Source organism: Manis pentadactyla, chromosome 9 (genome assembly GCF_030020395.1).
Source record: "Manis pentadactyla isolate mManPen7 chromosome 9, mManPen7.hap1, whole genome shotgun sequence".
In the NCBI taxonomy this organism is placed as follows: domain Eukaryota; kingdom Metazoa; phylum Chordata; class Mammalia; order Pholidota; family Manidae; genus Manis; species Manis pentadactyla.
In genome coordinates, this window is record NC_080027.1 from 94,243,049 (window position 1) to 94,268,348 (window position 25,300).

Genomic DNA, 25,300 nt, shown 5'->3' on the forward strand with positions numbered 1-25,300 from the left:
TACAGTACTGGAAGTAAGAACAGAAAGGACGGGAAGGTTTGGACATGCAGGAGGCAAACATCGCATTGGTGTGCTCTTTAAGTATGAGAAATTAGGAAAAGCGAGTTAAGATTAACAAGAAAATATGATTTGGGAAATGTGAAAGCATGGAATTTTCAAATGTTTAAGGGCTATGGGAAAAGAAGAAAGAGATTTTAGAAGGAAACATTAAAATTTGAGCTATTAAAGCTAAAGGGCATTTTGACTCTGACCTTCACTCCTATGGAGAAATTTCAGATTGAGGATTGTAGCCACTTCTTCCTTCACTTTTCCCAGAGGAAAGGGCTCATACAGAAGCATAAATAATATAGGTCAGGCCCGTGAATAGTTTTCAAGATAATAAGTATGAGAAGGACTACCAAATTCCAAATGATAATTTCGGATACAATAAATGCTGCATCTCAAATCAGTTTGGGGAAAGAGAAAGACATTATAATTTGTATTGGGGAAACAGGATTGCTGTATAGAAAAAAAAAATAATTGGTCCTTTTCCTTACCAGATACAGCAGGATAAATTCCAACCAGATCAAACAGTCTGATGTAAATAAATTAAACTATACAGGAGCTAGAAGAAAATGTGTGTGAATCTGGGAGTAGGAACAACTTCTCTAGGGACAACTCAAAATCCAAATGGAATAAGAAGAATGGTAGATTAATTTAATTACACAAAAATAACAAACTCTTGTTGGCAGAAATTATCCTGTTGGCAGAAGTTGGGGGGAATATTTGCTATTTTATATCACAGTTAAAGGATTAATAAAACAGAAAAGGAAAAAAAGACCAATCCCTCAATAGAAAAACAGGCTGGAGGAAACAGTTCCAGAAGCAAAGAAATGCAAACATCTCTTTAGCACATTAGGAAAATTTCACTCAAATTAAGAGAAATTCAAATGAGAACTACAGTGAGGTAAAGTTTTTTTTCACCTTTTAGACAGACAAAAACTCCAGTCTGGTGACATGATGTGTTAGTGGGGCTAAGGGAGCAGTCTTTCCTATATCCTGTTGGTGGGAATGTAGAATGGCACAATTACTATGGAGGAGAGCTGGCAAACAAAACTTACACACATGCATTTAGGCTTCCACCCAGTAATCCCTCTTCTAGGAAATTCAATGCCAAAGATTCACTGGTAAGCGAAAGGTTGGAGGCACTGGGGGGAGGGAGGAGCACGTGGGACACTGATGACGTGCCAAAGTCCCCGGCTGCTGCACCCTCCCAACCTGAATAATGTGCCTTAGGCTAGCCAATCCTCGCACCGCTGTTAAATCTAAGCTCTGCCTCCCCCCACCTTCTTTAAAAACTCACTGCCTGCCCTGCTGAGTGTGACTTCCCCAGCCTGTGACTAGCCAGACTGGGGAACATCACCCGGGAATTGCGCTCAAATAAACTGCATGGCCCTTTGTTGCCTCTCGTCTCCTGCTTATTTCGGTTAGAACTTATCTTACATTTGGTGCTGAAACCCAGGAAGGAGCGTGAGCACAGGGCCCCGACCGGCCATCGGAGGCCCTGCCCCCTCCTTCCCCGACCCAGAACCTCAGCCTGCTCTCCAATGCATGGACTATTTTCTGGTGAGTCTCTCAGTTTCCCCTGGTCTGTTTCCCTTCCTAACTCCATTTCACCTGGTCCATACAAAATTATAGCTACGTCCAGGTTAGGGCATTCAGCCCCTGGGCATCCAGCCCATCCACTGCGGGTACCTGGGATACCCGCCCCTGGCCCTGTGATGGGGGAGAGGTCCCTCACCCAGGCTCCCAGGATGTCTCCCCTGACTTGGTGTGCCTGGGACGCTGGGTGCTCCTCTCAGCAGGATTAGTTGGGGAGTGACGCAGACATGGGGAACCAGCCCTCAAAAGTAGAGGCTCAGACCCCACTGCGGTGTCTCATTTCTAATTTGGCTACTTTATATTTGTCCCGGGAAGTTCACAAATAGAAGCTAGTCTTTCTTTGCTCTGAGGCTGGGCCTTAGTATCCCTTGGACAATCAATCTCACTGGCCCCCTGAGGGAACTTTCAATTTTGGCCTCCTCACCAACTTGACTAATTATTGCCACCAGAGCGGAGAGTGGAGTGAAATCCCATATGTGCAGGCTTTTTGGACATTGTGCTCCCACCCAAACCTTTACGTTAAGTGTTCAACAACCCAAGTTCTCCTGGCCCAATCTCCAGTTAGATTGTCAGCCTCTTACTCTGCCCAGTACTTCTTCCTTTTCAGATCCACCAGAGGACGTTAGTCTCCCACCTCTCTCAGCTCGCTACCCCCACCCCTCTCTGCCATCATCTTTAAGTTCTTTGTCACTACCGTGTCACTACCATCCCGTGTCACTACCATCTTCAGGTCCTTTGTTCCCAGCCACGCCGCCTTCCTGCTCCTCTCCTCTTCTGGTGGCTGCACCACCCCCTCCCCCTCTCCTTCTGCCTTCACCGCCCTCTTCCCTCACCAGAACACGCTCCTCCCGCCCTCTGGTTACAGAAGCCATGGACAAGAAGCTAAAAAGAAAGGAAGCAATTAAATATCAGTAACTCAAATCTTTCTATCAGTTTGTCTTTCTGTGTATATGTTTTTATATAAAAAGTGTTGCTAACTTTAGTCGTTATATCTCAGTTTGTATGTTTGTGTGTCTAAGTGTGTAAATTAAAAATATTTTCCTATCTCCAGATGGTATTAATAAAAATTGATTTAAAAACAAGTGCTTGTGAAAATTGGACATTATAAAATTTCCAGAAAATTCTAATAGGAAATATTAAGCATTAATGCTAACTTAAGTTGAACTGAAACGGACATGTCCTTATAGTTATCAGCTGCCAAAATTTACTTAAAGTCATTTAAGTTGTTATCTGTTAAACATTTCAAGAAAATGCTTAAAGAAAAGCTTGACTTTGTCTAATGTTTAGTAAAAGTTTTATAAGTAATCTAGCATGGTTGCTAAAAATAAGTAAACAAGTGTAGCAAATAAACATCGTAATAATAATACTGTATTAATGTATAACAGTGTATATATATGCAAACAGCCTGAGAATTTTTGTGGTAACCAAAATTCTTAAAGTTTGCTAAGTTATATGGACATATTTTGTGCCTAATGAGAAATTGTACTGTAAAACACATTTCCAAAAATGATAATATATGTTCATAGATGTATCAATCTGAAGAATGCTAGTGTAACAGTTTACAGTGGCCTATTTTTCAGTGTTCACTGAAGGTGAAAGAAATGGTTTTAATTTCTAATTTAAAACTACTTAAAGTAATAAGGAAAACATTTCTGCATGCTAAAGAATGTGTCTTTTGATAAAAGAAAGTAACTTTGTTCTAAAGTATAGCTGTTTATTTAGAGGGAGAACTCTAAATGTAAAAAAGTTGTAGAAAGGTTGTAGAAGAATTTAATATGGTCATGCTATATAAAATTAAAGCAAATGAGTCTTGGTATCAAGTACACTGCAAAATTAGAATTTTGTTTTCAGTTAAAAAGGACAAAGTTTTTTTAACAGTTAGTCTGCTCTTAATATTAAAAGACTGCAATGAGTTCTCTAATTGTTTTATCAAAGCAGTTTCTCATGCTTAAAGTCTCAGTGAGTTGTTGTATTTAAGAAAATGAGATCTTAATATTAAAAGGACTAAAAGCTAAAGTTTGCTAACAACTGTGTAACCTTCTTTATTCGCCTTTGAAGTATTTTGTTGTCATTCTAGTTAAAATAGATAAGTATTGTTTCACAGTGACTTATAATTCTTTTAGGCTATTTAAGCAAGTGCCTTAAAACTTTTAACAGCTTCTGAAAATCAAATTCAAAAAAGTACTTTTACCTCTAGTTAACTCTGATATTTTCCAGAAAGCCCCTAGAACATGTCAGAAAACCTTTTTCTCATTAGAGAAAGTATTTGGCTAATTTAGCTTATTTATCTGATATATAATTACCTGCTTAATTACCTGGAAAGCACCGTCAAAGAGAATGATGCTAAACTTTGTTACGGAATGTTTTGTGTTACAGAAATATCAGAATTTCCTTATGTCAACTGTCTTACAGTAAGCTCTCATCATATCTTTAACCATTGTCATTTGTAAGTCTTTTGTCATTTATAGTCACTGTTTTATTACTCCTAAAATAGTAAAGAACTAGATTTCAGCAGAACAGGTATTAGTTACATAAGATTAATAAGTAAACTAAGGAAGATGATTTTGTAGCTTTTTGTTTCAAATGTTATTGATAAAGTGTTTTAAGCTTTTTCTCTTAAGCTGACAACAGTTTAGTAAATGACTGCCTTTATAAGCAGAATTGAAACTTTATCTTTCTCTCTACCTGATCCCTCCAAAATTTAAAAACTCTCAGTGACTATTTTTATATTTCATGGCAGTATGTTTATTTGCACAAGTTCAATAAGAATCTGCTTTCCTTGTAAGAAGACCAATTAAAAACACAGGTTATACTACTACCAAGGCTTTGAATGGGACGTCATACCTGAGAGAAACGTGCATAAACTCAGATATGAACAGCTTTAAAGAACTAAGGTTGACTATATGAAGCCAACAAAGCCCCTTAGAAGAACTGGCCTGGTACCTTGCTTACAGGGTTCCCAGCAGCCTTACCAGGTGAGTAAGGAAGGTCAATTCCTGGCAGGTGCAGGAACCTCAGGATGTCTTGGAGACCTCGAGAAGAGAGGAATTCACCCAAATCTATAGGTACTGCAGGCAAAACCTGATGGCAAGTCTGGCTTGGCTGTCTGGCCTCAAGAGGCCTCTAAAAGTTCAATCTGAAATTCCTTACAAAAAGTTCCAGCAAAGCATATTTAAAAGAGCCTATGTAATCAATTGCTCTTCTTGCTGCACTTATGCAAATAATCAAGCCAACTGTTAATCATTTTCTTAATCTGGCTACTTCTAATAAAAATAAGGGTGATTTTAGAGAAAAGTATTGTTTCAATAATGCAGTCTTATCTATACTAAATCCTAATACTAGTCATTGAGATGTAAACTCGATCCAGAATTCTGTTTTCCCCATGATACCTGGCTATGATTCTCAATTAGACTCTTCATATTTCTAGTTCTCATATTCAGCCATGCATTCTTAATCTCATCAAGTTTGTCCTTCCAGAATAGAAGCGCCAACCTTCCGAGGCCCTCTCAACTGACCACTGATGGAGACCTAACTGCACCCTTTATGTGCCCCCTCTCAGCATGAAGCAGTCAGAGCGGTCATTGCCCCTTTTCCCTAGCAGCAGCTAGAGTCTCTATCTGTAGAGGAGAAAATGAGACAGAGACCATAAGCTTGGACAGAATAAAGTAAGAGCCTCTGGAGGAAGCAAGGCAAGATATTTGCAGTCAGAGCAATGTAACTACATGCTAAGAAACCTCCCCCCCACGACGCCCCTTGTCAGCCAGAAGTAGCCAGATCAAGTCATTGCCCATTATGACCAAAAGTCTGGAATGTAAGTTTGGAGGCACTGGGGGGAGGGGTGAGCACATCAGATACTGATGACATGCCAAAGTCCCCGGCTGCTGCCCCCTCCCAACCTGAAAAATGTGCCTCAGGCTAGCCAGTCCTCACGCCACTGTAAATCTAAGCTCTGCCTCCCCTACCTTCTTTAAAAACTCACTGCCTGCTCTGCTGAGTGTGACTTCCCCAGCCTGTGATAACCGGATTGGAGAATATCACCCGGGAATTGTGCTCAAATAAACTGCCTGGCCCTTTGTTGCCTCTCGTCACCTGCTTATTTTGGTTAGAACTTATCTTACCGTAAGCAAATATAAAAAGATGAATGTATTATGGGAATCTGAATCAAAAGACCAGGAAGTCCAATGGCAGAGGGCCAGTTAATTATGGAACATTTACCCTTAATCAAAATAATCAACTATATCACTGACTTCCCATCCCATCAAACATTACACAGTTATTAAAAAAGAAAAAGGAATGAAAAAAAAGTAAACAATGGGGGAGTAAACCATAAGGTAAAACAAAAAAAATTTTATTAAGGAGGAAGAAAGTTACAGATACAGGCGTCAAGATTAGAAGCTACATTTCTTTGAAAGTATCTTATTTAGTAGACTTGACTTTGGATCTGTGTAAATATTTGATATAATTAAAGGCAAAATTAAATTTTAAAAATCAGCACCTAAACAATTCAAAGGAGTCAAAAGAAGTTAACATAAATGTGTATACACTGTACAACCACACTAAGAACAACTATTACAAATGATGCTGAAACACTAATTTTGTCTCTCCTGCTGAAATGGTCACAGTGGTGTGTATATCAGTGATTTGTCTGACATGGGCCATCTGAACTGTAAATAGTCTTAGCATCCCTAGTGGGATATATCCTAAGGAGGAACAGAATTGCAACTCATACTTTCAGTAATTGTATTGCTGTACTGTCAAATGCTGTTTTCTGATACTGTTTTGGGTATATATGTGTGATAGAGAAAATCAGTTAGTTTATAATATTCCAATCATATCATTTCCAGTGTTGTGGAGAACTAAGATTCTCAGTGTGGAAGAAAGTAGATAGGAGATTTTAAGCAAAGGTACAGGGGAAATTAGATGACCATGTATCCATAAACTTAAAGCCACATTATGGATATGTGGAAGCTTTATTATGCTCTCCTACCTACTTTGGTATGTGTTTGAAATTTTCTCTATAAAATGTTAAAGAAAAAGAAAAGAATAGAAAAGAGACTAGCCTCAGTGGAGGAAGTATAATTTCCTACAGGTAACTTAAGAAAAGGATTCAGGTATAATTACTTGACAAATAATATGTAAATAGGACCCTTTCAAAGAAGGCTGCAGGAAGGCTAGGATTTCTCAGTTTTATGAGTCTATGATCAGTATCGATCATTGAGACTGCAAGCAGTCAACACATTCATTTAATAACATGAACCAGAAAGGATACAAGACAAATGTAATTACTATTGGAAATAATTTCCCCACCTTCTGCTACAAAGAGCAACTTTTTGGTTCCTGGTCACTGGCAGGTTGAAAAATGCTATTTTACTTGTACTAATGATCTTTGTTATTACAACACAAAAATCCATACCATGAAGTGATTCTTGAGTTGGAGACAATTCTGGATATATCTATATGAGCTCATTTGTATCTAACAATTTGAAACAAGTCAATAATGTATCCTTTCTTCTCTGAGTAAATTCCTAAATGTCTTCTTAATTAGCTACAGTTTTGGCAGCCATGAAAACAAACACCTTCAGCTGAAAACAAAAAACAAAAAACCTTCAGTTCAATTTTTAACAAGCAACAATCTGTTACACTGGTTGAAAACAAAAATTCCCATTTGTGAACAAAGGTATTGATTCAATAGATTCTCCTGATAACTTCTTTGGTGAAGAACACTTCACTCTTGAAACCAAAATGGCAGCCCCATTAGTACAGGGCAACTTGCCATCAATGTTATGTATATCCATTCATTCATTCATTCATTCATTCATTCAACAAACACCTATGGGAGCCCCAGTTATAAGTCAGACAATGAATATATAGCAGTGAGCAAAACAAACAAATTTCTACTCTCTCCTCCTGGAGATGGGAAGGTAAGTTTTAAAAGTCAATAAAACAAAAACAAACAAACAAAAACAAACAAAAAAAAGTCAATAAAACATCTATTATTTGGAAGGACTGAATATATATACTTGAATGCCTCCAATTTCCCTCTTTCTACTTCTGGTTCTGGGCCCACTATCTATCCAGTTCCTTTCACACCTACAACTCCCAGTTAATGCTTCCCAAACTCTCGTGCTGAAATGGTCACAGTGGTGTGTATCTCAGTGGTTTGTCTGACATGGGCCATCTGAACTGTAAACATTCTTAGCATTACAATACTTTACCTTTTAAAAAATGCATGTCAAACTTGCATCCTGTAATTTATTCATAGTTATTTTTAGTATTAAAAAAGAGGTTTTAAATTAATTTTAAGCTGAACAAAAATGAAGACCATATCTCTTTGTCCCTCACTGCATTATGAGGGCCTAGGCATTTCCTAAAGACTCACTGAATAAATAAACAAATAAATAATTGATGGTCCAGGCTGCAGGTTAGGTTTGGGTCTGTTACAAGCATCTTCTTATTCTGGTGTCAAGGTTGAAAGAATGCTTCTGTCCAGATATGGCCTCTCATGACAGAAAAGCACAGGAGCACTGGGGATTTTGATTTAAACTTGGTAATCATTTTGGATGGTCCTGCTCAAAAGGGGGCTGTGACACACACCATTAGGCTCTACTTGCCACAGCAAATCACAGGGTCACCCCTGGCCATGGGGTGCAGGCATTCATAGGGCAGGGACAGCAGGAATGAGAACAATCATGTAGTCCCTGATGTACTAAATAAGGGAGGACTTCAGGAAGTTCCCAGGGGAAGCTTTTATATAGCAATGTCTGGAGGATTTAGTGCTGCTCAAATGCAAGTTTCTTCAAAGGTCATTGGTAAGTAATTTTGTTGAGGATGTTGTTTTCAGTAAATTTAGATATATTTTGAGTGTATTAAAGGAACTGAGCTTTGAAGAAAACAAGCTATACCTTCTGAGGAAATGAAGAATCCTTAAGAAATGAAAATTTTTTTTTCAGTGAGTGTGTTACAGCAGTTTTTACTTAGGAGATAGCACATGTTCCCAAAGCAAGGCACACCCCATTCTGTCTCCAAAAGCACAGTGAAATTCTGCTGAAGAGGGGAAGCAATTGTACTGATTCAAAAGATTCGCCATCCACCAATTGTCACACCATTTTCTAGATGGTCCTCACTTTTCAGTCCTCTTCATAAGTATTCTTCTGGAAAATTCTATCCCTTCTTGCTAGAGACACTTAGTTCTCAAGCAAGGCACTAACTATAACTAGTCTTGTCCCAGGTAAGTGGTAAGCACTAAATATGTACATTCTGCTCCCTACATATTTGCCTGGTGGAAGGAGGGCAGAGGAACAAAGCAAAGCATGCATAGCAAGAGAACATCTGTTGCAAAGCAAGCTACCAAATGATGACAAGGAGCATTTGGCCGGTGTGTCCCGTTTGTCAAAAAGCTGTCTCTTGCACCTCACCATCAGGTTCATCTTCCCAGGGCAAGGGAAAAGAAAATGTAGCGCATGGCTCGATTCAAGATAATTTGAAATATGTTTTTATAAAAAATGCATAAGCATAGCAAATTATGATAAGGAAAATTTCATAGTAATGACAGGATCTTCAAAGTGTACTTCAAATATATATAAAATTTACTTATTATATGTAATGACCTCTAAACTGTAACCACAATACTTCATTAAGAAATAATGGAATTTATTTAGGAAAAATGGAGTTGAATTTTCCTCCAAATTACCTTATACTCTTGGAAATATTTTTGCGATGACAGGTTACAGTACAGTCTGGACACCTGGCACCCACAGAACAGGACAGAGAACACAGTTTTTGACTACAGAAAATCTAAATATAAAGCATGATCCCAGTTTCTGCATTCTGGTACTAAGCACTATGAACAAAAGAATCAAGGGCTGACGTTCCTGCTCACAATGAGGTGACAGTCCAGGCAGGCAGGGGATGCATGTTTTTCATATCTGAGAGGACAGGATAACATAGTCAGGTATCTGAGAGATTAAATGTACTGGTATAATAGTCAGACACTCGAGTCTAACTGGTGACCTTGGACAAGTCACATAGGTTATGTGGTCCTCAGTTTCTTTATCTATAAAATGAGATTCACCCATCAGGTGATTATGTCACAGGCACCCTGTAAATGCCTGATCAGAAAGTCACCTCCGGCACAGGCTGACCCACTGTTGCCTGGGATGCTAGCCATTGTTGTGTTCATTGCTGCACTCCCACTGCCCAGCAGAGTCAGCGCACAGTGCATGTGAATTCATACAGATGAAATGGGGCCAGAAAAGGCTTTCTATCACACAAGTGAGATTGGTTCTTCCATGCCCATCATCGTCTACTAAAATTGGACCTAGGCAGATACAATTTAAACATTCCTCCCCAGGGTGGAATCAATGCCAACACATTCCTTACATCATGGGACTTTATATGTAAAAGGTAGAGAAGAAATTATCAATAAAAACAGTAATACAATAATAGCACTGTCAAACACCAGTGGCTGTATTCTGCTTAGCTATGCCTTGGTGCTGATCCTAAGAATGAAAATACGTGTTTATATTCCCTTGCCCACAACTACTGTCTCCTTTTGCAACCTCTTTATTTTCCATTTATTTTACAATCCCCCTTGATCTGGCTGCTGCCCCTGCAGCTGTATTGATATCGCTGGGTTTCCTCTAAATGCTAAATCCAATGGCTTTTATTAGTCACAGTCTGCCTGAGGTCTCCAGAGCATGGTCCCCTTCTCACAGTCCCCTGGGTGAACTGAGTTTATCCTATGACCTTGACACCTGGCATTTGGATGACCCAAGCCCTTTCTCCACCATGATTACAGGTGTGACTTCCAAATGTTCCCAGAGTATCTCCTCCAGCAACCTTAGATTTCATATATGTGAACCAGAGGTCACTAACCTGCCTTCTCTTTTCCAAACTTAATCCAGATTTCTTTGCTCATTCAGGGGAACAATTCACAAGGATCTTGGACTCTTCTCTCTCTGTGACAAATCAAATCCACTGGGACATCAAGTCCTGTCCATTTTACCTGAGAAATTTCTCTTAAATCAGGTCCCCTCTTGCAGACCCACTGCTATGGCCTTAGTGTGGAGACTCAAGTTGCTAATTGCTCTTCAAAGGCTGCAGAGTAAGATCGTTGCTTCAGGATGCTGTATATCAGTTCAGAGACAGATCATTTTCAATCTCTTTCGCGCATAGAAATAAAAGCCTCATAGAGCAAACATTTCCTAGTATTTTTAAATAACTATAAATATGAGGCCAATCTCTACCATTTAAAACTCAGGAAATGCAATAAAACAAGTAGCATAACTCTATTCTTTGACTATGAGGTCAGAGACTAATTGTTGAACAGCAACAAATTGTTGTTTCCTCCTCTTCCTGGGAACACAGTTGGGCTGCATTTCCCAGCCCTTCTGGTAGGTAAGTGTGCCCCCATGTCTGGGTTCCAGGCAGTGGAATGTGAGATGTGATGGGCACTATGGCCAGGCCTGGCAGATAAAAACTCTTCATGCATGACCCTCCCTGCTTGTTACCCTTTGAGGGGTTGATGCAGTTCAACACCTTAAAGCACCTGGTGAAGGACACAGAGCAACAAGGAGGAAGCCCGAATCCTTGAATCTCTGCTCAGAGGAAAGCCGCTTGCCAATCAGGAAACTGATTCTGACTGGCAAGAAATAAACTTCTTTCCTGTGCATCTATAACTGCTTCAATATGACAAAGTTTAAACAAAACCCTTGCATTGTCTTTCAGCATGATAATAAACTAATTAACTTTGGGGAATTAAAGAAATAAACTTTGACTCCATAAACTCACTGAGATTTTGAGTTTTATCTGTTACAACAGCGTAGAATTACCCTAAGTAACACAAACTTATCAACTGCAGCAGTATGACCCAGTACATTAAGTCATTCATTTGGGGGATCAAAAGTCACAAGGATACTATAGAAAGTTTCCAGAGTTTAACTCCAGAGGATATTGTCAAAATTACTAATAGTCCAGTTATTAACGTTACCAAGAAATACTGTCACCTGAGTACTTTCTTTACACTTGCACCAGGAGGAAGCATCCTGTCTTCCAAACTAACCCAGCTATTATGTATCATTCACAAGCAGAGAAATCTTGTAAAGGTTCATTCCACAGTGATTAAAGTACTTTCATACCACGCTGACTGTAAGAAGAGTGAAAATCACAACGATGGCAGATGGGGACATGAAAGATTTTCCAAGTCATCCTAGTACTTTGGGATCCCACAGGTCTTGAACTCCTGGACATTTACAAAGCAGACACTCGATCATCCCATATGGAAAGTGAACTGCTTTGCTTTTTAATATATTCTTAGACTAGTCTAGGCATCCTTTTGAGCAGCTTGATGGTCAGCTGACAAAACAGCTCTATCTTGCCTCCTAGAACCAGTGGAAAGCAGAGAGCCTTGAAAGATGAATTTAACTGCTTTTCCACACCAGAAACAGATGTGTGCTTTAAAAACAGCTGTTGGTTCCCCCATTCATGGCCCCCATTTTAATGAGCAAACCTGATTAACGGACATTCTTCAATGTTCTTGATAAATAGTCTGTCTTCAGTCTGAAAAACAGGAGCTGTGAAGATAGGAGTACCAGGGAAGAAAATGACTGTAATCAGACCAAAATGGGGCTGAATCCTTCTTCATTCTACAGGAGGAACTTCTCCAGAGCTAATGGCAGTTTCATCCCAGAAAAAAATTGCTGCAAGTTGCAAATACTTTTCTTCTATTGTCTCCATTTTAAGCAGACACACTGAATTCTAACACACTGTTAGGAAAGAGTAGAGTTCCAGCAAAAACTCCTCCAAGGAATAACTATTTTAGACAGTTTGATACAGCAAATGTTGAAAGTAAATGAAAATGCACTTTGTTGAAATCTGGTGGATGACAGAAATGAAAGCCAAGATCACTTCCTATTTTGCTTTCAAACTGCCTTGGCTTATAAACCAATTGCAGAGACTCACGGTTTTGTTCTAAATGAGGACATATTTACTCCCTAGCTAGAAAAATAGCTCAACTACTCTTCCAATATTTATTATAAAACAAAAATTATTTCACTAGGTACAGAGTCACCAGTGAACAGTGGTTAGGAAAAGCAATGGCTGTTCCTGCCCTAGTTTAGAAACTCCTTACAGCTGTTAATCAGGGATGTCTACCTGTGCAAAATGTCACGTTATCTTTAAAATCTGGAAGCATAACACATGGCCCTAATTAGCTCAGCTCTCAGCTGCAGGTATCTGTTTAATGTCCTATTTAACCTAAGCAGCTGCTCCCAGAACCCATGACTACTATCCTGTACATTCCTGGTGCTTTATAATCTCATATTGTAGTTCCACGATGGGAAAAAAAGTTGTCCAAGAGGAACAGAGGGGGGAAAGCCATGATAATAAAAATTTATGCTGGTAAAGCAGGCGGAGCGCTCGTGAGTACAACAGAAGAAATGACAAGACTGTTCGTTCAGTCAGCCGGACTCAGGCTGTGATGGACATCCAGGCTTCCAGGCAAAGGTTCTCACTCTGTTCCAGGCAGAGGCGGCCACTCTCCGGAGAAGATGGATGTGGTTCTCCTGGCAAGATGACACATCACGACCCCTTCCAGCCTTATGATGCCTTGGTTCTGTGAACATCAAGCTACAGTTCAAAGGTGAATCCATGAAAAAGTCATCCAATGGAAACAAGATGTCACAAATATTAAAATGAAAAGGAGAACTTGATCTTGGAAAAGTTCAAATAATCCTCAAAACCAAACAAAATTTCCTTTAATGTGGATGCAACTTTAATGTTGGCCAAAAGCAGTTTAACTTCAGTTTGGCAGAAAACTTGCACTTGACTTGAGAACACTAGCTTTCTGGAAATAGTTTAACTCACTGAAAAGCAAATCAGCAGCCTTCGTTTAACTGCAGGGACTATGAACAGGAATGGAAATATTCTTCATCATTTATCAACATGGCTCCAGGTATCAGTAACAACCCAAGATAATTATATAAAATATTTTCACTGGCTTTTGGACTGACTACCATTTTTTCTTATTATCATAAGGATATTCCCAGTGGCATCTAAATCATCATATCCTTACTATATTCATGATTCATCATTGCTTCTGCAGGTAAATCATCATGAAGATTTGGCCATTGTCTTGTCAATGGGTTTCAGCACTGGGCAAGTTCACTGCGGATTCAGTGTGACCAAAGAAAATGAAAGTAAAATGTTCTTGGGGTTAAAGGGTTTATTACCGGGCTTGTTCTACTTGTGGTAGGTTGAGCACTAGTGTCTCTGCCTCTGCTCAGAGCACTGGGCCAAGCTCTATACATAGTGCAATAATAGTTTATTGCCTACGGGTATAGCCTAGCAACAGGCCAGGTACATCATCAAGTGGTTTAAGTTCAGTGAGGATCATGGCCATAGGAACCCCAACTTCCTCACACTCCACCCCTCCAGGATTCTCGCCTTACAATCTACATGTTCTCAATCTTCCGCAATGGTCCCTGTGCAAGAAAGCTGGAGCACTGTAACCAGATTCCACAACAGCAACAAAGGCTAACAACTTGAGATAATCACAAAAATTAAGATACAAGATTTTGATACAGGTAACAAAAATTATAATAAAATCCTCAACCTAGCGGAGGTTCCCAGTCCACAAAGACCTTAGGGGTGGTAAGACACAAGTTTTAATGACACCAACATAGGCAAATCTTGTCCATCAGGTAGGATGCATGCAAGAGAGTGGTCGTGTAATAGAACTGTAGCAGGAAGGGGGTCCCTTCCAGGTCTAGTATTCCACATTTTTACTCTTTTCCCCATGGGGGTTACTGAAGGGTCTATATATAATGCTACTGGAGGTACATACACTGGCCATAATGATAAAACAAAACTCGCTGGTAAGATGCTCCTACCTTCTGGCCATTCAGGATATACTACTGTGACCTTTGCAGGCCACTCTACTGTTATTCCAGGAATATACAGGAGGCCAGCTTCCAGGCCTTCTCCCCAAGGTGCCAGGAGAGCCAGCCATCATTGGTCATGTGTTGAAAGGTCCAAGGCCACGTCCACTCAATGGAGTCTCCGGGGTTCAGTGCAGTTGGTGCTGGCAGCAAGATGTTATCCTGGTGGCCAAACACTGGTTGGCCATAGGCAGCAAAGAGATGCTCCAGGCCTCTTTTGGTCATCTGCTGGTCTGCACAATGGGTAGGAAAAGCAACCAGAAGTCTAGTAGCTGTGCCCACACAAGTCATGGCATACTGATATCCTTCTGACACAGGTAGAGGCCCAATATAGTCTATCTGTCACCTGATGAGGGGTATTGACCCCTTAGCTATTGTCCCGTGTTGCTGTGGAGCTTGGTGTAAGTCCCATTTAGAGCATATGACACACTCCTGCTGGGCTTTACTAACTTCTTCAAAGGTCAAAAGCAAACCCCACTGATGGGCTACAGCCCACATTGTCTTTTGCCCCACATGCAACAAATGCTGATGTAACCATTGGGCTACATCAGAGGCAGGCTTTCCTTCTAACAAATGTATCTGGGCCAATTTATCTGTTTCATCATTTCCTGGGGATGCTAGTGGCAAATGACCTGTCACATGATATACTGTAACTCTTTCAGTCTGACCACAGGCCCATAAGTCTTGCCACAATTCTTGTCCCCAGGGGGTCAGTGACCAACCATCCAGTTGGCATGCATGGTACCATGTCAGTAGCCACAGAGTCAAGCCCTGATAAACAGCCCAACAATTAGTGAAGACAACTATGGGGGAAGTCTCCTGGCTGAACATAAGCCACACAGCCTGCAACTTTGCCCATTGGCTGCTCTTCCCCTCAACATCTTCCATCCACATTGTCTCAGTCTTAGGATGGAAAGCTATGGCCCTCCACTCTGGGGGCTGCCCATGGCTGGAGCCATCTGTGTATCAGGCATCTTAGGGTATAGGGGCTCTTCCCTCCTGATAAGGACTCTCTGCTACTAATGGTTCAAAAGCAAGTTCTTCCTGCTTTTCACTAGTATATATCACTGGCCTCAGTAAGTGTTGAAGTTCTTCACTCAAGGGGCTACTAGAGAGGGCACTACACTGCTGTAGGTAAGCACCCCACTTGGCCAGTGTGGGCATTTGTGCCCCACCACTCCTTGGCTTTTAGGTCCTGTCCTGTACCTACCCTAAGATGAGATATGTGGTTATTACCTTTATTGGGGCTATTCCAGTGATGGGTTCTGCAGCCAGCAAGGTGTGATACACGGCAGCCAGCTGTTTTTCTATCAAAGTGTATCGTACCTCTGCCCCTTTCCAGAGTTGAGACCAGAATCCAAAAGGTAAGGGGCCATATAATACTACAGGAGGGGGCCTACACCCACACCTCTGTGTGGCCTCTGCCCCTGTTTGGTGCTCATAAGTGGAGGGTGTGTGTTTAGAAATCTGTCATCCAGAGCTGAAGGTTAAGACCCCCAATAGATGGCTGAGATCTTTATCCATAAGACATGGAGGTTCAAGTTCAACTACACAGGAGCACATGAAATGCATTTTCCAAGATGATCCCCAGGAAAGCTCCCTGGTGTAAAGCTTAGTGGGCTGTCAGGTGTTTCAGGCTGGGTCCCAGGGGCAGGCACCACAAGAGGGCCATGCAAAGGAGGGACAAGGTGGACAGAGGCCATCTCCTGGGCATTTTCATCCAGTTTTCCCAGTTGGATCTGTGGTGCAAGAAACTCAAATGGAAAAGACACAGGGGGAAAAGAACCAGGGACAAAAGGCAGACTTTGACAGGAAAATGTGGCCATTTAAAATAAGACAGATACAGACTTGGAATTTTTCAGATTAAAGGATCCACACTATGAGGGCTGCCAACTTGACAGTGTGCCTATCCCATCTCCACGCCAAAGTTTCTGTAGCAGATGGCAAGGAGCAGAATGACCCCAAAATGTCAATCCTTTTTCTTCTTATGAAAAAGAGAAGCTATCAAAAATACACAAACAGCTGAGAAAAAAGGCACAGAGCAACGACCTGAGCTCTCCTATTCTATAAGGACGGGTCAACACAGACTGGTCCCCAAGTCTTAATTCATCCACAAAATACACAGGGCATTAGGGTGAAATGTTTACTGTAGTGCTTTTGGTTGGTTTGTTTAGGAGGGAAGACGTTACATACACTTTATAAAAAACACACACGCACAGGCATCTCTATCTCTCACCCTGAGAGTACCATTTCTAGAAGCAGCCATTCTTACTGGGTTTTTATGTGCCCCCAGGAATTCATAGTTAACCCAAAGATACAGATCTGTGTTTGTGTTGCCCCCATTTTTATGCTGTTAGAGTGATCTAAACATATTGTTCTACACTTTACACTTTCCAGTTAAGATATTGAGGATGTTTTTCTCTGTTTTTTCACTTATTCGTTCAACAAATATTTATTGAACACTTACTATCTGCAGACTGATCTAAATGCTTGATTCAAAAGCAAACAAACTAATAATGTCCTTGCAATGAGGTAGCTTATATATCAAGTAGAGGGAATCATACCACCAATCAATGTCTAATAAATATATATTATGTCAGATGGTAATAATAATTTAAAAATACAGCAGGGTGATGGGATATAGTAACAGTCAGGGAGGAGGAAGGCTTGCTTTATGTGGTGACATTTCAGTAGTGACCTTAAGAAAAGATCACGTGGATGTCAGAAGGATATCTGTTCAGATGGAAGAGTCTGCAAAGGTCCTGAGACAGGTGTGTGATTATCACAATGGAAGAGCAGCAAAGAGGTCACCACAGCTGAGGCAGAGTAAGCAAGGGTGAGAGTGATAGGAAATGGGGTTACAGAATGAGGAGGACAGCCAGATTAGGTGGCAGAGGAGTGACCAGCTAGGCATATAATTCAGAATGGTCATCTGCTGCCATGCTGAGAAGCTGCAGGTAGAAAGGCTGGAAACAGGAGAACAAGTTACGAGACTATGACCATAGCCCAAGCAGAAGGTGAACCTGGCATGGACCAGGGTGGAGCAGTGGAAACAGTGGGTGGTGGCCAGACTCTGGATGCCTTTGCTGATACATTGGATGTGGAGTGGAAAAAGAGAAGTGCCAAGCGTGGCTGAGTTTGAGCCTCAGCAACTGAAAAGATGGAGGGGCTTTTCTGGCATGGGAGGGCTGTGGGAAGAGCAAGGCTTGGAAAGGAGAGGTGATCGAGACATTGATTTTAGACACAGCAGGCTCAAAATGACCAAGACCTCCAAGTCTCCAGGCAAAAATGTCAAGGAGGACATAGGATATGTGAGATGATGGAGCAGCAGGGGATGGAGAAGGAGAAGTGGGCACTCTCAGCATATGGAAAGGGTTCTGCGGCATGTATCTGTTATACACGTTACATATAATCTCTTTAGACTTTGCTCTTTCTAAACAGCCGCATGACAGGGAGTTTTTTATACTAAACTGAAGTTAAGATGAATCACTGCTCAGAGAAAAAGTCAGAATACACAGTACGGTTGGTCTTTATTATTTATCAATTCCATATTTGCAAATTTGCCTAAAATTTAAGAATACTTGGAGGGCTTTCAAAGCTGTTCACAGAGCAGTGAAAACTGAGTCTCCCCACACACATTCCCAGCTGAGACTGAACAAGGTGGCGCTCTGTCCTCTTGTTTCAGTTTTCATACTATAAAGAAGAATCTTCCCATGATCTATTTAGAGCCTTACTTTTTTTGGCATTTTGTGCTTTTTGTTGGTGATTTTGCTATTGAAAATTGCCCCTGCATAGTGCTGCAGTGATGTTTTATGTTCCTAAACACAAGAAGGTTGTCACATGCCTTATGGAGGAAAATGTGTGTTAGACAAGCTTTTCTCAGGCATGTGTTACAGTGCTGCTGGCATGATGAATCCAGTGCCACTGAACTTGCAGGTGTGTTTAAACAGAAACACACATAGACCAAAGTTATGTATTGATGGAAGAAGATGCTGTGGCCAGTGGTCTGCAGGAACCTAACCCTACATTTCCTCTAGGAGCAACAGGTCAGGATTCATGACTCAGTATTCCTGCTGACTTCATAGGACATGATTGCTGCAAAAAACAAGAATCAAATTATTTGATTTATGTCTTTTCTGTCCTTGACATGGGTATCATAGGACTGAAGTTACCACATCATCATCTACAACTACTCTACCCATTAAGGTAGAACTTCATGGCACCAATGCAGAAAGATGGGGCTGTGACCTATTTTTAAGAAGTAGTAGAGAAGGGTAAGGAGACAGAGGCACTGAACACATTAGAACAAAGGGACCTAACAGATATTTACAGAACACTCCACTCAAAAGCAGTAGGATACACATTCTTCTCAAGTTCACAAGGAACATTTTCCAGAACAGATCCCATACTAGGCCATAAGAAAAGCCTCAGTAAACTTAAAAAGATTGAAATTGTACCAAACAACTTCTAAGGCCACAAAGGTATTAAACTAGAAATAAATTGTGCAAAGAAAACAAAAAAGCACACAAACACATGGAAGCTTAACAACATGCTCCTAAATAAGCAATGGATCAATGACCAAATTAAAACAGAGATCAAGCAGTACATGGAGACAAATGAAAACAACAGCTCAACACCATAGCTTCTTTGGGACCCACTGATGGCAGTTCTAAGAGGAAAGTATATAGCAATACAGTTGTATCTCAAAAAAGAAGAACAATCCCAAATGAACAGTCTAAACTCACACTTACTGAAACTAGAAAAAGAATAAAGAATGAGGCCCAAAGTCAGTAGAAGGAGGGACATAATAAAGATCAGAGAATAAATAAATAAAATTGAGAAGAATAAAACAATAGAAAAAATTAATGAAATCAAGAGCTGGTACATTGAGAAAATAAACAAAATAGATCAACCCCTAGCCAGACTTATCAAGAAAAAAAGAAAGTTTACACACATAAACAATCAGAAATGAGAAAGGAAAAATCACTACAGACACCAAAGAAATACAAAGAATTACTAGAGAATACTATGAAAAATTATATTCCAACAAATTGGATAACCTATAAGAAATGGACAACTTTCTAGAAAAATACAACCTTCTGAGACTGACCCATGCAGAAACAGAAAATCTGAACAGACCAATTACCAGCAATGAAATTGAATTGGTAATGAAAAAACTACCTAAGAACAAAACCCTCACACCAGACGGCTTCACCACTGAATTTTATCAAACACTTAGAGAAGACCTAAAACTCATACTCCTCAAAGTTTTCCAAAAAGTAGAAGAGAAGGGAACACTTCCAAACTCATTCTATGAGGCCAGCATTACTCTACTACCAAAACCAGACAAAGACATCACAAAAAAACAAAATTACATACCAATATCCCTGATGAACATAAATGCAAAAATACTCAACAAAATGTTAGCAAACCAAATAAAAAAATACATCAAAAAGATCATCCATCATGACCAAGTGGGATTTATTCCAGGGATGCAAGGATGGTACAATATTCCAAAATCCATCAACATCATAAACCACATCAAGAAAAAGAACAAAAATCACATGATCATCTTCATAGATGCTGAAAAAGCATTTGACAAAATTCAACATCCATTTGTGACAAAAACTCTTAACAAAATGGGTATAGAGGGCAAGTACCTCAACCTAATAAAGGTGATATATGACAAACCCACAGCCAACATTATACTTAACAGTGAAAAGCTGAAAGCTTTTCTCTACAATCAGAAAGAAGACAAAGATGCTCACTCTCCCCACTTTTATTCAACATAGTTCTGGAGGTCCTAGCCACAGCAATCAGACAACACAAAGAAATAAAAGGCATCCAAATTGGTAAGGAAGAAGTTAAACTGTCACTGTTTGCAGATGACATGATATTGTACATAAAAAACCCTAAAGAATCCACCCCAAAACTACTAGAACTAATAATTGAATTCATCAAACTTGCATGATACAAAATTGATACACAGGAATCTGTTGCTTTCCTATACTCTAATGATGAAGTAGCAGAAAGAGAAATAAGGAAAACAATTCCATTCACAATTGCATCAAAAAGAATAAAATACCTAGGAATAAGCCTAACCAAGGAAGTGAAAGACCTGCACTCTGAAAACTATGAGACACTTATGAGAGAAATTAAAGAAGACACCAATAAATGGAAAAACGTAACATGCTCATAGATAGGAAAAATTAATATTGTCAAAATGGCCATCCTCCTTAAAGCAATCTACAGATTCAGTGCAATCCCTATCAAAATTCCAACAGCAGTCTTCAACGAACTAGAGTAAATAGTTCTAAAACTCATATGGAACCACAAAAGAACCCCGAAAAGCCAAAGCAATCCTGAGAAGGAAGAATAAAACGGGGGGATTATGTTCCCTGACTTCAAGCTCTACTAGAAAGCCACAGTAATCATGACAATTTGGTACTGGCACAAGAACAGACCCATAGATCAATGGAATAGGATAAGAGTCCAGATAGAAACCCACACACATATGTCAATTAATATATGATAAAGGAGCCATGGATAGACAATGGGGAAATGACAACCTCTTCAACAACTGGTGTTGGCAAAACTGGACAGCAACACATGTAAGAGAATGAAATTGGATTATTGTCTAACTCCATACACAAAAGTGAACTCGAAATGGATCAAAGGCCTGAATGTAAGTCATGAAACCATAAAACTCCTAGAAAAAAACATAGCCCAAACTCTCTTGAATATAAACATGAGCAACTTTTTCCTGAACGCATCTCCTTGGGCAAGGAAAACAAAAGCAAAAATGAACAAATGGGACTACATCAAACTAAAAACCTTCTGTACAGCAAAGGACACCATCAGCAGAACAAAAAGGCATCCTTTAGTATGGGAGAATATATTCATAAACGACATATCTGACAAGGGGTTAACATCCAAAATATATAAAGAACTCACATGCCTCAACACCCAAAAAACAAATAACCCTATTAAGAAATGGGCAGAGGATATGAACAGACACTTCTCCAAAGAAGAAATTCAGATGGCCAATAGGCACATGAAAAGATGCAACACATCACTATTCATCAGGGAAATGCAAATTAAAACCACAATGAGATATCACCTCCTATCAGTTAGGATGGCCAACATCCATAAGACAAGAAACAATAAATGCTGGTGAGGATGTAGAGAAAGGGGAATCCTCACACACTGTTGGTGGGAATGTAAATTAGTTGAACTGTTATGGAAAGCATTATGGAGGTTCCTCAAAAAACTAAAAATAGAAATATCATTTGACCTAGGAATTCCACTACTAGGCAGTTATCCTAAGAATGCAGGAGCCCAGTTTCAAAAAGACATACACCCCTATGTTTATCGCAGCACTATTTACAAAAGCCAAGACATGGAAGCAACCTACATGTCCCTCAGTAGATGAATGGATAAAGAAGATATGGTATATGTACACAATGGAGTACTATTTGGCTATAAGAAAACATATCGTACCATTTGCAACAATATGGATGGAGCTGGATGGTATTATGCTCAGTGAAATAAGCCAGGCAGAGAAAGACAAGTACCAAATGATTTCAGTCATCTGTGGAGTATAAGAACAAAGAAAAAAATGAAGGAACAAAACAGCAGCAGACTCACAAACTCCAGGAATGGACTAGTGGTTACCAAAGGGAAAGGGGTTGGGGAGGGCGTATGGGAAGGGAGGGAGAAGGGGATTGAGGGTATTATGATTAGTACACATAATGTAGGGGGAGGAACAGGGAAGGCAGTATAGCACAGAAAAGAAAAGTAGTGACTCTATAGCATCTTACTACGCTGGACAGTGACTGTGATGGGGTATGTGGGGGGCACTTGATAATATGGTGAATGCAGTAACCACAATGTTGCTCATGTGAAACCATCGAAGGATTGTATATCAATAATGACTTAATTTAAAAAAAATTCATAGAAAAGAAATACAAAACAATAAAAAATTCAGTAAGTACAATGATCTGTGCTCGGGGTTCTCTCAAGAAATGTTAGTGACAATTTTTAAAACCCCTTAGAGTGTCTAATAGCCTCCTTGTCAGGTAAGTACCCTCATGTCTACCCAAGTTCCCTCTGCTGTTTAAAACCATCCACTGTTTGTGGTAGAAATGGAAACTTGTTGACCCTGAGCTTCCACTACCACTGTCCTTTGCACACTCAAATATATATATTAAGTTGCCCCATGCTTTTCCATTCTCTAAGCAGAATAATCCTATTGACTTCAAAATGTTTTTCTTAGATTTTATTTTGTCCTGTAATCATCTGAATGGCACTCATTCTGCTCCAAAACATGGACAATCATGTCTAGCTTTTTGCCCTGTTAAATAATGAACTGCAATTTTCATCTCATTGCCAGCAGCTTCCATGTATCCATCCTAAGTGTTTAACTGGTAAGGTAATTTCCTATTAAGATCACCATTAGCAACTGTTTTAATATGTAACTTTTTCTGATCCTTCTACTTAAGGAGTCACCATTTTTGTATTATAAAATTTCTTTACAATGAAACCGTGTTAATTATTAAAGACAAAAGCTCAAGTGCAGAAAGCTTTTTATCCAAAAGAAAACAAAGTCAAAGTAACACAGAAGACAGTCAGCCTATAAATCAAGTTAATTATAAAGAGATTTAATGTTTTATTGACCCATAGAACATGTCTACCTTGGGGCACGGGGATTTGGGTATAAGCTTAGGTACCAATAATGCATCTTGTCATTGCTGTAATTTTCAGCTCTTGGAAAAAGTTATTTCTGATAATTTGGGCCACCAGGAGGTTATACCATGTTCTACCCACCACCACATGGGTATATATTTCTATTACATTTAATATGTATTCTAAGAGATTTTCAAAAAAATTAGTCCAGGGATTTATTTGAAAGAACAAAGAAGAGAAGCCTCACTGGGTTACAAAGTGGAACTACTAGAAAACATATGGCTGAAACAAGAGAGCCTGGGACATCAGGATGCTAAACTGAGGCACAGAGGAGTTAGGCCACTTGCTCAAGGTCACACATCAGGTGATGAGCAGAGCTGGGATTCAGACCTGGGGGCCATGCTCTAACCATCAGGTGACTGTAAGCTCTGGACTTGCTGACTGATAAATAGTGCTATCCTGAAGCAGTATTCCTCTTTCTTCATGTTAAAAAGGAAAGACTCTTCAAAACTGCACTTGTTTTTCCCCTTTCTGTGTTTTTTTTTAAAACTTTCTTCGCATTTTAGTGGTATTTAAGTTATCATTTAATCCTGATTGCAAGATAGGAGGGGGACCAGGGTTTTGGAGCACTAAGGTGTCTGTGGATACTATCAGTGGAGTCTGACACACCTTTTTAAAGGCCCCAACTTCCCCTCTGGATGCACTAGGTATGCGTGGTCCACTATCATAATCTCGTCGGATATCTCCAGTGTGGTAGTATTTATGATTGTTTGGACATCACTAGGAGTAGGCTACAAGAGTGTCTTGAGGATAGAGTGCATAGGAAGAAGGGTGTTTTAAGTGCTAGTCTCAGCATGGAAGGCAGCAGGTATGTCATTCTTCATGTCCATACTGATGCTGTTCTTTCTCAGACACTCTCCACCTGGCCTATGTTAAGTGAGCTGGACCATTTAACATGCTCTCTGGACTTGCTGCTTGGACCAGGGTGCACAACTGAGAGATGGTGTAGGGGTGTGCCTTCTGGGGTCATGGTTGGAAATTTGAATTAGGGCCCAGGCATCTCAGTCTCTGGGCTGAGGCTGCCATTGGGAGCATATCCAGTGAGGGACAGTCCTGTGTATTGATAGGTTAATGAATGACCTAAAGGCAGGAGTTTTTGGAGAATGGAGTAGGCATTGTAAAAGCAGAGATATGGCCAGAAAGTGAGGGAGAAAGGGAAGAAGCCCCCTGATTTCTCTCTGCAATCACGGGGAGGATCACAAGAAACCTGGATGTACTTCCTGATGGGGCTTTAGGATACCTTCAGTGTCAGTAAGAAATCTACCCTTAACTGGAGTCAGCTTGAGTATGTTTTTGTGTCTTGGATACAAAAAGTTAACTCTGTGATTGAGATTCTAAACTCTAACATAACTAAGTTTGTAATTCCAACAAAAAGCTTAAGTCCTGATGTCATCAGGTCATGAGGGATTAAGATGAGACAGAATTACCTCTCTCTATTCCAAATTTCCACTTCACAAGGGTTAATTCAGACTGAAAAATAATAGCTGCCACCTTTATTGAAGTCCCTTGGACAAGTCAATGATATTTTTCCTTTGATCTTTAAGGGCATCAAAAGGCACAAAATCAATGTAAAGTCATTTGGGGCAGTAAGTACAGATCCTCTCTGCTTTTGAGATCTTTAAGAAAACTGCAGGATGCCCTCCCACACCTGCATGTTGGGTCTTTCATCTATCACACTGATTTTACAATTGTTAGGCTCCACCACCTACAGCTTTGATGGGATTTTATCCACCATCCCATATGTACATCCTCATGCATCTCACCAAACAGGACCTGTACAGTAACCCTCATGGATCATCTGTACCCGTGAGGCTGACAAGCAGGATGAAAATGTGAGCCAAGTTTGTATTTGTTTATTTTCAGCTATGTACTTCCTTTAAGCCCATCAAGTGAGGTTCTCTCACAGAAGAGCACAGGAAAAATGAGAGAGACTATTCATCTTCGTTAGGTTGTTGATATGGGCAACTTATCTTTTTTAA

At 40.0% G+C, this 25,300-nt stretch overlaps 1 protein-coding gene and 1 long non-coding RNA gene across 7 annotated transcripts in view; one reads left to right on the forward strand and one right to left on the reverse strand.

The window, feature by feature from the left end:
* PLD5 (phospholipase D family member 5) overlaps positions 1 to 25,300 on the reverse strand; it is a 406,964-nt gene that overhangs the window by 321,082 nt on the left and 60,582 nt on the right. The gene's annotated exons all lie outside the window — the stretch shown is intronic.
* On the forward strand, positions 1,306 to 5,720 carry LOC130684936 (uncharacterized). The gene is made up of 2 exons (XR_008999316.1): positions 1,306 to 1,605; positions 2,249 to 5,720. It is a non-coding gene; the product is annotated as an uncharacterized LOC130684936 (long non-coding RNA).